The sequence below is a fragment of the Ictalurus furcatus genome, chromosome 1, assembly GCF_023375685.1.
Source record: "Ictalurus furcatus strain D&B chromosome 1, Billie_1.0, whole genome shotgun sequence".
Taxonomy (NCBI): domain Eukaryota; kingdom Metazoa; phylum Chordata; class Actinopteri; order Siluriformes; family Ictaluridae; genus Ictalurus; species Ictalurus furcatus.
In genome coordinates, this window is record NC_071255.1 from 32,024,519 (window position 1) to 32,033,413 (window position 8,895).

Sequence of the window (8,895 nt, forward strand, 5' to 3'; positions counted from 1 at the left end):
CACAGCACACAGCCAAAGCAGTTAATAGCTACAGGCATTTCTCAGGACTTAGCATCTTCCGCTACTTTATGATCTGGGACTTCGAAATAACAATCTCATGTGTGATTTCAGCTCAATTGCCCATTAGGGGAAGCAGAGCACATGTAAGTATGTGTGTTGTAGGATTTCTGAGGCATTAGACCAGCACAGGAACTCTTAAAATGATGCTCAGGAGTCATACTTATAAAGGATTTCAGAGCAATAGATTTATGTACCAATTTCACTATTTCATTGAAGCCTCCATGGTCAACCTCAGATCTGCTGATGCTTTACAAGTCACAAATGCAGACAAGCACAGATATGTACATGATCTATGGGCACAGATTAAGCCTAAGTTTAACAGAATAGGATTTCGAGTAATGATTTCTCACTGATGATGTAATAACTTGTTAGATTAGGCTTGATCTGTGTATGGCAAGCGATCCGATATTCTGAGCCTGCTAGAATCGTCAGAGACTAGTAAGTGTCCTCTGCACAGAGGTAGTTGGAAAACCTGGCAGCTTGCCAAAGCTAACATTGACATTCTTTTCTTGATTAGCTGCCATGGACATGTGAAGACGGAAACTATGGATTACTAGGCTTTCCTCTCATACAACTGACAAATTCACTATAGTTTGCTGTTGCTTTAGTCTCATACTCTCTGGTTTAACTGTGGTTATTTATGGTAACTCTGAACGCTGATACGACCATGATTTTACTGCCATACTTCATAGTTACCATGGTTAGCATCTGTTTAACCAGAACATTACCAGTTCAGTATGGTGCTTTATGGTAATAATATATTTTTGTTTGCAGACAACACCTTCAACTCAACCGTATGGAGAGCGATAGTGAAACTGGAACAGGGGAGAACTCTAGGAACTTGGTCTGTAGCTCTGGATGGCTCCTGTTTTGTGCAAAAGTTGTTGAATAGCAGGGAGAAGATGAGAAGGTAGGTGCAGAAACTCAGTCATGAGAACTGAAACGGATAGATACAGATGGATGTAAAATTAAAGGGAAAACCAACGTAAAATGGCTTACTAAGGTGTTTGGCAATCACAAGCCACCAAAACAGCTTCGATTTGCCTGGCCACAGGTTCTACAAGTCTCTGGACCTGCAATAAGGTGATAAACCTGGCTCTTAAATACATTTTATTTTTTAAAAATTCCCTTAATTGACACTTTCTACCAAAATCCCCAAATGGGTTGAGATCTGGTGAGTGTCAAGACCATATTGAGCCCGTGTGGCCCCTGGATGGGGACGATACCACACGCATTGGGATGGAAATGTTTCATCATTGGATAAAGGTGATCACTCTAAACAACTTCTTATTAGGCTACTAAATGGCACAACAGAAAAACATTCATCCCATTGCTGGGAGATCGTGAGTTCAAGTCCGAACAATACCACAGCCTTCCAGGAATCTGTCAGTCAACAAGACACTAGGTAATCATAGATTTGCTTATCTATCTAAAAGAAGGCAGATAGCGCTTGCTTCATAAAAGCAATAATAAAAGATGCAGTTGGATAACCTCTCATGTCTTAGATGTTAGCCTTCACCGTCACTGGTTGGTAGCTGTCGAATGGTAGGGGAAGAGCTGGCTGGTGGGTGTGAATTGGCAGGTTATCAAATAGGGGAGAAAATGGCGGGGGGGGAAGAACTCTACATTGGTTTGCAGTGATTCTTCTCTCTAAGGGGATATGTGGAGTCAAACTATGCCAACAAAATAAATGCCCCCACAGCATCTATAGGAATTTAACTAATAAATTATAATAACTTAAGAAGGTAACTAATATTAAAGGCAGCGCTTCTGGTGTGGTCTTTCTCCCAAACTCCAGTTATATGATAATGTCGTATGGTAACTACTAGGTGTAATCTCTGCCTCTAAAATCTGACTTCTGTTTCATTTCCATCACTTTCCTAATGAACCATGCTTCAGTCTTGCACACATCATTGTGTATTTGTGTCCATGCAATCTGCAGCAGATAGGTCGATAGCACCAGTTTGTGAAAGGCGTATTACCGTTTTGAAAAGGTTAAGAAAATTCAACTTTTGAAAAGCCATAACTGTCTCTTTAAGTACCTCATGTCTCCATTGGGAGACATGAGGTACTGCTGCTGTATTGTGAGAACATGAGACTGTTTAACAAACTACACCTTTAGAATGACAGCTCAAGCTAGTAGACTCAGTTATTAGATAAAGCCTGCCAGCACAGATACACACATAGACCCCTAAGGGCCATCCTGTATGACATTATCACAGGTCAGAAGAATGTTCTCATAAAATACCAGGTCAGAGAGTCCAAGAAAGATGACTGAACATCATCTGTGCTTCTGAGGGCAGTTAGACTGACTCAGAGATTGCAGATCTAACACCTGGTGCACTGAAGAGATGCTGAGGTAATTGAGGTAGAGACTGAGGTAATCATTTGAAGTCCAATTATTTCTAAATATTAACATTCACCTATGCCTAAAAGTGAAAGACCTCAGGGAAATTAGGACAGTTCCTGAATTAGTTTTGTGCAATTTCCAGAGATCTCGAAGAACCAAATGTTCTGGGAAAAGAAAAGAAAAATAGACGTAATGCATTTCGTGAAATGAAGTATTATGTGTTGAAGTTTAAAAGCCTGTCTAGATGTCACTTTTGGCGTTATAGTTGCTGTATGTGGAGGGAAATTGTACTCATAAAAAAGATTCCTTACTCTCTTAAATTTGAATAAAAAGAGTCAAATGTACTCGGTGAAGCGGTGGAGCCAGAGTTGGTTGGATGCATGCATGAGATGGCTTTTATAAGTCTTAGCCACAAGGTATTATCATATTACATCCAGATAAATTCAAGAAAGCAGAAGACAGGGCAATACTGAATATGTCTCACAACTTCACTGAAGAATTAATGCAAACTTAAAGGAACATATAAAACTACTAATGAGCTCATAAACTGGGGAAAGGTGTGTGGTTAGGAGTCTGTAAAAAGAAAAAAACACACTTAAGTACTTTTGAGTTTCAGTAATAATGGTTTATTTTTAGATTTCACTGGAAAAGGAAAGTCAGCATGCCAACATTGCTAACAAGAAAACTGTAGAAGGCAGAGAGAAAAAAAACAGATTTTACCACAAAGCCTTTAGAGTGTGTTGGTGGATGAGATTGCAATCTTTTTTTTAATTTCAGATGTGCACCAAGCAACAGTAAGAAAACAGTGAGGGAAAAGCCTGGTGAGAACAATGCTCAATAATAAACAGCTTGTCCATGTTTTGCTGACCAGTGAGACCACAGTCTGACCTTCTTGTTTTCTACTGGCTCATGAGACTGAGGTTCATGAATTCACAGGTCGATGTTCAACTAAAGGAAGTCAGTCTGAAGGAAAAGTAAGTGCTACTCGAAGCAAATGTGTCCTTTACATCCTGGGTCCTTTCCCATTCAGTGAATTTCCTTTTCTATAATGTGAATTTTAAAAAGCAGACTAGTTTCCAGATATCTCCTGTATCACCTTATCAAGGCATCATAATTGGCAAATGCTACAGTATGGCTAAACTGTAAATGTTAGCATCAATGTTGCTTCTAATTTTTTTATGCTGAACAAAACCTGTTTCTATTGGTCAATCCTTTCTGTTATTTGAGCAGAAATACCCTGTGTGCAATAGTTCTACCCCTGCCTGGTTAGCATTAGCTGGCTAGCTTAGGAAGACACTCGACAACAGCTTCATGCTAACAAGATTTAACAGGTGATTGTCAGAAATATTGAGCAATTAACATAGCTAACAGAGCTAGCTAGAATTATTTGTAGTTAGGCCTGAATTTGGCTGGTAATTGGACTGTCTTTGTTTTGATGTGCATTCCTTTTTGGGCCTTCAAAAAAGAAGAAAAATGCAATGTTGTTTAGGAGTCGAGTATATCTGTGGGTGGTCCAAACTGCACTGCAAGCATCTCTCAATTACTTCAATTGACTAACACATTGTTGTGTTGGTGTTCTGCACAGATTTGATTTTTTTTTCTTTCTGTATGGGACCATTATCAGAACTGCCAGATCACACAAGCTCACATCTTGGTTAGTGGTTAGCACCTTCTGTATGTGTTTTGTATCGTATATTGTGGCACATGAATTTTCCAGCCATTTATACAGCAAGGGAACTACTCAAGCCAAACACGTTTCACCTTATCCTCATGAACCCCCACCCCAAAGGCTATCACATGCTTGCTCTGAGGCACATGAAGCCAGCCAGCTGCTCATGCAACATCAGGAGGCAGCGTAACACACTCAGAAGAAAGTGCTATCCACCCACTTCCACATGGATAAGCTCACAGATGCCCGTGATTGGCTAGTGACGCTGTGATTGATGGGGGGATGGGAGGGGGGTTAAAAATTATAATTCCTTCCCCCTCGACCCCCCCCCCCCGCCCGCTGACCTGTCAGCAGCACGTCAACATCAGTATGCGTAACGTCCTAATATCCTAATAATTAGCGTGTGACGATGCGTGTGTAGTGCAAAAGAATATGGACAGATTTCTTAAAAGAAAACCTCCAGATGTTTCTGGACCATCAACTTCACCTTCATGTAGCTAAAGCCTTCTTTATACTTCCTCCTGGCTCCGCACCGTGAGCCTCCACTGACTGCACGCGCACCTCCCCAAACGGACGAGGCGTTTATACTTGGTGCGCTCGCCGTTGTAATATTCTTTGAGGGGGCGACTTGGGGTAATCGTCCTATAAACCAACAGGAAACAGCTAAGAGAAGAAGTAGTTTGTCGGAACAACTAAACAACTAGTTGCTGAATGCTGAGGAGGAATTGTTGTTTTTGTTGTTGACGATCTTTGTTTTCAGTACACGTCACTAAAACCCACAGTATGAAAAAAATAGCAAAGAATCGTATAAGAATCATATAAAACACAGTAAACCTTGAGATTATCACTTGTCACACACACTTGTCAAAAGTCTCTTTATGTATAGAGACAAAAGAAAGATATTACAGAATGATCGCTCTGTATGTTCACCCATCAATGTACAAGTCTCTATGTATAAACACAGAAGAATGAGGTTTAATCACTGTGTCTGACACTGTATTGTAGTGACTGTGTTTATTTGTGAAGATACTGATGAGTGAAAACATGGTACACCTCCAAAAACCCTTTCAGCTTTGGCTTTATTCTTTCAGCAGTATGTACAAAGCAAAACTAAATCACCATTTAAGAAAAAATTTTGTGCCATCTGGCTATCTCCATGGTGCCGCATGGATGGATCATAGAGAAGCCTGTACAATCTCACCTTTCTGCAAGAGTCGCCTCGAAGTCATTCATTTTCGGATGCGGTTACAAAAAAAAGCTACAAGAAATGCCGTGCACAGCTCACTCCGCGATGATGTCATCTTTTGTCGCGAGCTCCCTCATGCTATTACGGACGTGTAGAGAATAAGCCAGGCTTGACGCTGCCTAGCACTAGTGTTTGTGTAGGGTGCCATACATTTTTCAAAGAAAATTTCATAGAGTGCTGTGACTGAAAAAAGGTTGGGAAACGCTGATTTCGAGGACTTAATGAATACCGGTATAGAAAGAGACCTGACACTCCAAAAAACATTAGACTGCAGGGTCTAAACGAATCCACAACTTCTAAAACTTGTTGACGTTAGATTACACAGCTACAATTGTAAAAGATCAGAATCTAGCACTCCTGAGCCATCAATCAGACCTGCAGATATATCCTCACAAATATCCAACTTTCACAGACAACTCGTAATCCTGAGAAAGTTTAAACAGAGTGCCGATCGAAGTCGACAGGTATGACTAATGCTACCACGCAGCGGAGGGTTTACTGTTTTGACATTTGCGTCACAGCCCATGAAGCACGAGATTGATCAAAATCAATGTGTGGCTTTGAACTGTCAGAGGAGTGTAAGCGATGGGCTTTTTTTCGGCGAGAGACATGAGAGTGACAAGTCAGGTTTGGACCCAAGGGAACAGCGGAACGAGCGAGAAAACAACAGTGGCACTATAAGATCTGAGATGTGCGTCAGATCTCTATGCCGACGTGTGGCTGTTACATAAAGCCATCCTCCATAGAAAGACTGAAAAAGGAAGTATATGGGAGAAGTTTTGAAACCACAGAGATATGAAGATGAGTAGACCGTTTCCTGTGTAGATAGAGGAAGTTTTGTAGAGAATGTAGAATTCATGAATCAGACACTGTGGACTAATAACAGTGTATAAAAACCACAACATACAAAATCACAAGGTTTTGGATGTTCAGAAATTAGTGTGGGTGTGTGTGTGCTGTTACAGGAAAATTAACAGTGATAGGATGCAGAGTTATTTTTCTACAACAGCACATCCTGAAGCAATTTTCTAACAATTACTTTCCCTGTTATCACTTACGTAATAGCAGCTATAAACAGTTGGCCCTCGTTTTTTTCCCCCTCTGTCATGAAGAAGCTAATAAGACAAAAACAAAACAAAACAAAGGCCTCTTGTTATGTTACTGAGAACCAGAAAGTACCAAGTCTTCTCTCATGAAAATGTTCCACAGTATAGTTTTACTGTTACAAAGTGCTGACACTGGAGACTCCTTCCATGGACACTAAATAAACATCTTCATCCATCCATCCATCCATTTTCCACACTGCTTCTCCTACACAGGATCACAGACGGTCCCGGAGCCTATCGAGCTCAGGGCACAGGGCAGGAGATACCGTGTACAGGGTATAGGACCCGATCGCACACATTAACACACTACAGACAACTGGAATATTTTCGGACGGAGTCTCCAGTGTCTGCGCTTTGTAACGGTAAGAGATAAAGCTTTTCACTATGGTAAAGTCTATGGACTGGGGATATTGTGTTTTTTTTATTGGGAGTGACTGTTTATAGCTGCTGTAAAGTAAGTGACAACAGGTCTTGTAGTAACTTGTTTGGTGGATGTTCCACAACATTAAATGTAAGTACAAATGGATCAAGATATAAATGAATAGAAATTGTAATGGCTGAGAAATTGCGGTAGGATAAGATAATTGAAACACTACAAGATGTCCTGTTATAGGAAAACAGTCAACCCGACCGCCATTGGTGTGGAAACAGTAACTCTTCTTCACATCAGGCCACCCCATCGTTGATTATTTTCCTACAACCACATGACCCATCTTCTTTTATTCCATACATAACCTTACAGTAATAGAGTACAACAATTTCTCACAAAGTCCATTTTTACAGACTTGGAGAAGGAAATCAGGGATTTTTACCCAACACTGAAAGAATCCCTGCCTCCTGCTTCCCTCTGACCACAGCGTCGAGATGACAGGAATGTGAGATGAAAGGATGCATGGATGAACAGATATTGCTGAGCAGGAGAAAGTGGCATCATACTGATGGTCAGAGCCGCATTTCATCAAGTAGCGGGTGTTTCAGGTGTGACCGCGATGCCACTACGTATAAGTCACAGACGTCCAAGACGTGACGTGAATCATAGAGGTGAAAGAACACTGAGGGAATCCGTCACTATGTCATTCGCCCTCATCTCTCTCTTCCTCTCATCTCTTTCATCCCACACTCAATCTGAGATCACAGACGTCCAATCCACTGACGTTAACATAGATCTGAACCCAAGATGCCCTGTGTGTGCTTCCCCTGCGGCAAGCCCTGAAAAACACACGAAGCGAAGGACGAAGCAGACCGGACAAGGCGATGGCAGAAGAGTGTGTGCTGTTTTTTCGACGCGGATTTTTCTCAGAAGACAAAACCACAGAGAATGTCAGACCTAGGAAAGTTTTAGTGTCTCCCTTGTTTAATTTGTAATGTTATTCTGTTCCTGTTGTACAGACCCGTCTCCCAGCTGCTCTGCAGCTCCTGTTACGACCCATCATACATCACTCACGAAGCACAATGCATCAGATTAAACAGAAGCTCAAGGGAAATATCTAAACATGCTCACTTGTCTATATTCGGTGAGAGTGTTCTTTATGTGTGAATTTGTAAGCATATTGTTAGAAATGGACTCATGAACTCAGTGTGTATTTGTTTTGGCTGTGTTTTTCAGAATTTAAGACAGACTCCTAAAGCAAGAACAAAAAACGCTAAACAGTTGGCAAATGGACAGTTTATATGAGAATGGAGGACACAATGGGGACAAAGGGATCCATACAAAAATGATGTGGTTGTGTCCTGAAGACAGGACATGTTAACAGACTGAAAAGATGAGCATACCTGACCCATCTGCCCCATGAGCATACCTATCTAGTATTAAATGCTTCAAAGGAAACAGCACGATAGAGACCAACAAATTATGCGAGCCAAAACCTGTGACGATATTGACATTTCACAGATCAACATCCAACCTGCTGAAACATGTCCAGGTAAGCCGATGGCTATCTGAGTGAGCTAGTCTAGCTAGCCAGATCTTTTGAAGTGTTACAGTATATTAAACTTAATATGTCACTTCGATGTTTAGTAGTGATTACCTGTTGTGTAAAATATCACTAAGTGCTGTTACAGCCTAGAGGTAATGCCCAGAGTAATTGGTGCGTTCAAGTCATTTCGGAAAGATCGTATTTATAAGTTGAACGCACATGAACACCACAATAAAGTCATAATTATTATTGGGGGCGTGTCAGTAAGAAAACATGGTGGAATCAATGGATGCAACGTGTGTAGTTAATGGTAAAGTTTGTCGAAAGCTTACTGCCTGCACGAAGTCCGATAGCATTGTGCAATTACGATATAGTAACGATAAAGTTTACACTGGCTTCATAAATTGATTAAACACATAATAAAGCAAAACACACCGGATGCACATTCTTTGTTCTTCATTTTCTAGAACAGAATGTGGAAATTTTGCTAGATAGCTAACTATGTAGATAGAAAATAATCCAAATTGACATGAGACAGAAGCTAGGAA

The 8,895-nt window shown here is 40.8% G+C and overlaps 1 long non-coding RNA gene across 1 annotated transcript; it reads left to right on the forward strand.

The window, feature by feature from the left end:
* Positions 1-621: 621 nt before the first annotated feature.
* LOC128615336 (uncharacterized) lies at positions 622-7,874 on the forward strand. Its single transcript, XR_008387190.1, has 3 exons — positions 622-970; positions 3,188-3,384; positions 7,821-7,874. It is a non-coding gene; the product is annotated as an uncharacterized LOC128615336 (long non-coding RNA).
* The last annotated feature ends 1,021 nt before the right edge of the window (positions 7,875-8,895 follow it).